A 6,000-nucleotide genomic window follows, 5' to 3' on the forward strand; every position below is an offset into this window, starting at 1 on the left:
TGTGCCATTGTCGGTGATGATGCTGTGAGGTACGCCGTACCGAGTGGTGATGTCTGCGATGAAAGTCACAGCAGTCGGGCCGTTCAGCTTCTTGATTGGCTTTGCTTCTATCCACTTAGTGAATTTGTCCACGGCAACGAGCAGATGAGTCATGCCGCCACGTGCTGTCTTGAATGGTCCCACCATGTCCAGTCCCCAGACGGCAAAAGGCTAGGCAAGGGGAATGGTCTTGAGTGCAGAAGCCGGCAGATGTTGCTTGGAACTGAACTTCTGGCACCCTTTGCATTTCTTGACCAAGTCTTTGGCGTCTACTAGAGCAGTCGGCCAGAAGAAACCGTAGCGAAAAGCTTTGGCCACAAGTGATCTTAAGGCCGCGTGGTGGCCACACTCGCCTTGGTGGATATCCCTGAGGATTGCTTGGCTCTTCTCTGGCTCTACGCATCGCTGGTACACACTAGTGACACTGCGCCTCACAAGTTCCCTGTTGACGATGGTGTATGCTGCTGCCCGACGTTGCACCTGTCGGGCTGAGATCTCGTCGGTTGGCAACTCTTTGTTCACCAGAAACTTGAGGATGGGCTCCGCCCATGATGGTGCTTGAATTTCTTCTACCGCCACTATGGCCACTTGTATGAGGGCGGTTGGGTTGGGAGGTGGCGGGTTGGAGTCGGCCGCCGCTTGCTGTGTTGTTGAAGTCCCTGAGCCGACTGCTGAAGTCCCCGATCCGACTGCTGCAGTCCCTGGGCCGGGTGCAACTGCTGCAGTCCCCGAGCCGCCTACCGAAGTCCCCGAGCTGACTGCTGCAGTCCCCGGGCCGGGTGCGACTGCTACAGTCCCCGAGCCGCCTGCCGAAGTCCCCGAGCCGACTGCTGCAGCCTTTGAGTCGGATCCGACTGTTTTAGGAGCAGCCGACATGAAGATAGAATCTGATTCTTGAGAAGGCTTGATCGATGGCTTGCGGAGGCACTGGAGGGAGACGCCGGCTGGTATTGCTTGACGGGTGGAGCCGATCCGTGCCAGGGTGCCGGCTGGCTCGTTGTCGTTTCGTGGCACGTGAAGGTACTCGCACCCTTCAAAATATCCGCTGAGTTGCTGGACGAGGAAGCGGTAGCTTGCCATGTTTGCATCCTTGGCGTCCCAGTCGCCAGACGACTGCTAGACCACCAAATCGGAGTCACGGTATCACAGAATCCAGCGAATGCCGAGCTCTTTGGCAAGCCGGAGTCCGTGTACTAGTGCCTCGTACTCAGCTACATTGTTGGAGGCGGCAAATGGATTTGCAGTGTGTATCTGAGCTTGTCGCCTTTGGGAGAGGTGAGGACGATGCCGGCTCCCAAACCGGTGCGCATCTTCGAACCATCAAAGTGCACCCGCCAATGGGTGGAGTCCGGCGCTGGCGTCAGGTACTGGGTCTCGGCCCAGTCCACGAGGAAGTCGGCCAGTGCTTGGGACTTGATGGTGGTGCGAGGCTGGTAGAAGATGGTGTGGGGAGCCAACTCAATGGCCCATTTGGCCACTCGGCCTGAAGCATCTCGGCTGCCTATGATCTCAGCAAGCGGGGCGGTGCAAACAACTGTGATGGGGTGTTCTTGAAAATACGGCTTTAACTTCTTGGCGGTAAAGTGCACGCCATAGCACATCTTCTGGTAGTGGGGGTAGTTTTGCTTGGAAGCTGATAGGACTTCACTCAGATAATAGACCGGTCTCTGGACCGGCAGAACCTTGATGTCTTCCTTGCGCTCAACTACTATGACTGTGCTGACCACCCGGCTGGTGGCGGCGATGTAGAGGAGCATGGGATCCTTAGCAGCCGGCGCGGCCAGGACAGGCGGCGTGGTCAACATCTTCTTGACCTGGAGAAAAGCTTCATCCGCCTTGTCATTCCACTCGAAGTGAGTGGTTTTCTTCAGGAGCTGGTACAGGGGAAGGGCCTTCTCGCCTAGCCGACTGATGAAGCGGCTGATGGATGCCAAGCAGCTGGTGAAATTCTGGACGTCTCTCAGTCGGGTAGGCTTCTCCATCCTCTCGATGGCCTTGATCTTCATAGGGTTGCACTCGATGCCGTGTTCAGAGACCAGGAAGCCGAGGAGCTGGCCGGCTGGTACTCCAAACACGCACTTCTCTGGGTTGAGCTTGATCTGAAATCGGTGCAGATTTCCAAAAGTTTCTTTGAGATCTTCTAGGAGGGTCCCACGCTTCCCCGTCTTTACCACAACATCGTCCACATAGACGTGGGCGTTTCTGCGGAGCTGCTTGAGGAGGCACTTCTGCATGCAACGCTGAAATGTGGCACCAACATTCCTCAAGCCGAACGTCATTGTCAGGTAGCAGAAGGCTCCAAATGGTGTGATGAAAGAGGTCTTCAGCCTATCAGCCGGGTTTAACTTGATCTGGTGGTACCCTGAATACGCATCCAATAAAACTCAATAGCTCGCATCCGGCTGTGGAGCCTATCACTAGGTCAATCCTTGGCAAGGCAAATGGATCTTTAGGGCAAGCTTTGTTGAGGTTGGTATAATAAATACACATGCGCCACTTGTTGTTCTTCTTCAATACAAGGACCGGGTTGGCCAGCCAATCCGGATAGAATACTTCCATAATGAAGCCGGCTGCTAGGAGCCGGGCTATCTCTTCACCAACAATTCTTCTCTTCTCTTCTGACAGGCGGCGGAGGGGCAGCTTAACCGGCTTGGAGTCAGGTCGGACGTGTAGCTTGTGCTCGGCGAGATCCGTCGGAACACCCGGCATGTCCTTAGGAGACCATGCAAAGATTGTTGGGGAACGTAGCAGAAATTCAAAATTTTCTACGCATCACCAAGATCAATCTATGGAGTAATCTAGCAACGAGGGGAAGGGGAGTGCATCTACATACCCTTGTAGATCGCGATGCGGAAGCGTTGCAAGAACGCGGATGAAGGAGTCATACTCGTAGCGATTCAGATCGCGGTTGATTCCGATCTAAGCACCGAAGAACGGTGCCTCCGCGTTCAACACACGTGTAGCCCGGTGACGTCTCCCACGCCTTGATCCAGCAAGGAGAGAGGGAGAGGTTGAGGAAGACTCCATCCAGCAGCAGCACGACGGCGTGGTGGTGATGGAGGAGCGTGGCAATCCCGCAGGGCTTCGCCAAGCACCGCGGGAGAGGAGGAGGAGGGAGAGGGGTAGGGCTGCGCCGAAAGAGAGACATTCTCATGTCTCTTGGGCAGCCCAAACCTCAACTATATATAGGGGGGAGGGGGCTGCGCCCCCTCTAGGGTTCCCACCCCAAGAGGAGGCGGCCAGCCCTAGATCCCATCCAAGGGGGGCGGCCAAGGGGAGGAGAAGGGGGGGCGCCACTAGGGTGGGCCTCAAGGCCCATCTGGACCTAGGGTTTGCCCCCTCCCACTCTCCCATGCGCTTGGGCCTTGGTGGGGGGCGCACCAGCCCACCTGGGGCTGGTCCCCTCCCACACTTGGCCCACGCAGCCTTCTGGGGCTGGTGGCCCCACTTGGTGGACCCCCGGGACCCTCCCGGTGGTCCCGGTACATTACCGATATCACCCGAAACTTTTCCGGTGACCAAAACAGGACTTCCCATATATAAATCTTTACCTCCGGACCATTCCGGAACTCCTCGTGACGTCTGGGATCTCATCCGGGACTCCGAACAACATTCGGTAACCACGTACATACTTTCCCTATAACCCTAGCGTCATCGAACCTTAAGTGTGTAGACCCTACGGGTTCGGGAACCATGCAGACATGACCGAGACGTTCTCCGGTCAATAACCAACAGCAGGATCTGGATACCCATGTTGGCTCCCACATGTTCCACGATGATCTCATCGGATGAACCACGATGTCGGGGATTCAATCAATCCCGTATTCAATTCCCTTTGTCTATCGATATGTTACTTGCCCGGGATTCGATCGTCGGTATCCCGATACCTTGTTCAATCTCGTTACCGGCAAGTCTCTTTACTCGTTCCGTAACTCAAATCATCCCATGATCAACTCCTTGGTCACATTGTGCACATTATGATGATGTCCTACCGAGTGGGCCCAGAGATACCTCTCCGTTTACACGGAGTGACAAATCCCAGTCTCAATTCGTGCCAACCCAACAGACACTTTCGGAGATACCTGTAGTGCACCTTTATAGCCACCCAGTTACGTTGTGACGTTTGGTACACCCAAAGCATTCCTACGGTATCCGGGAGTTGCACAATCTCATGGTCTAAGGAAATGATACTTGACATTAGAAAAGCTCTGAGCAAACGAACTACACGATCTTGTGCTAGGCTTAGGATTGGGTCTTGTCCATCACATCATTCTCCTAATGATGTGATCCCGTTATCAACGACATCCAATGTCCATGGTCAGGTAACCGTAACCATCTATTGATCAACGAGCTAGTCAACTAGAGGCTTACTAGGGACATGGTGTTGTCTATGTATCCACACATGTATCTGAGTTTCCTATCAATACAATTCTAGCATGGATAATAAACGATTATCATGAACAAGGAAATATAATAATAACCAATTTATTATTGCCTCTAGGGCATATTTCCAACAGTCTCCCACTTGCACTAGAGTCAATAATCTAGTCCACATCACCATGTGATTAACACTAACAGGTCACATCACCATGTGACCAACATCCAAAGAGTTTACTAGAGTCAACAATCTAGTTCACATCACTATGTGATTAACACTCAATGAGTTCTTGGTTGATCATGTTATGCTTGTGAGAGAGGTTATTAATCAACGGGTCTGAACCTTTCAGATCCGTGTGTGCTTTACGAATATCTATGTCATCTTGTGGATGCTACCACACGCTATTTGGAGCCATTTCAAATAATTGCTCTACTATACGAATCCGGTTTACTACTCAGAGTCATCCGGATTAGTGTCAAAGTTCGCATCGACGTAACCCTTTACGACGAACTCCTTTTCACCTCCATAATCGAGAAAATTCCTTAGTCCACTAGATACTAAGGATAAGTTCGACCGCCGTCACGTGATCCATTCCCGGATCACTATTGTACCCCTTGACCAACTCATGGCAAGGCACACTTCATGTGCGGTACACAGCATAGCATACTGTAGAGCCTACGTCTAAAGCATAGGGGACGACCTTCGTCCTTTCTCTCTCTTCTGCTGTGGTCAGGTCTTGAGTCTTACTCAATACTCACACCTTGTAACACAGCCAAGAACTCCTTCTTGGCTGATCTATTTTGAACTCTTTCAAAATCATGTCAAGGTGTGCGTTATTTGAAAGTATCATCAGGCGTCTTGATCTATCTCTATAGATCTTGATGCCCAATACGTAAGCAGCTTTATCCAGGTCTTCCTTTGAAAAACTCCTTTCAAACAACCCTTTATGCTTTCCAGAAATTTCACATCATTTCGGATCAACAATATGTCATTCACATATACTTATCAGAAATGTTGTAGCGCTCCCACTCACTTTATTGTAAATACAAGTTTCTAACAAACTTTGTATAAACCCAAAAACTTTGATCACTTCATCAAAGCGTATATTCTGACTCCGAGATGCTTGCTCTAGTCCATGGAAGGATCGCTGGAGCTAGCATACCTTTTAGCATCCTTAGGATCGACAAAACCTTTCTGATTGTATCACATACAACCTTTCCTTACGAAAACTGGTAAGGAAACTTGTTTTGACATCCATCTGCCAGATTTCACAAATGCAGCTAATGCTAACATGATTCCGACGGACTTAAGCATCGCTACGGATGAGAAAATCTCATCGTAGTCAACTCCTTGAACTTGTGGAAATACTCTTTGCCACAAGTCGAGCTTCATAGACGGTAACATTACCGTCGACGTCCGTCTTCTTCTCAAAGATCCATTTATCTCGGATTTCATGGCTTCTAACCATTTGTCGGAATATGGGCCCACCATCGCTTCTCCATAGCTCGTAGGTTCAGTATTGTCCAACAACATGATATCTCAGACAGGATCACGTACCACTCTGAAGTAGCACGCATCCTCGT

The sequence above is a fragment of the Triticum aestivum genome, chromosome 1D (genome assembly GCF_018294505.1).
Source record: "Triticum aestivum cultivar Chinese Spring chromosome 1D, IWGSC CS RefSeq v2.1, whole genome shotgun sequence".
Classification (NCBI taxonomy): Eukaryota; Viridiplantae; Streptophyta; class Magnoliopsida; order Poales; family Poaceae; genus Triticum; species Triticum aestivum.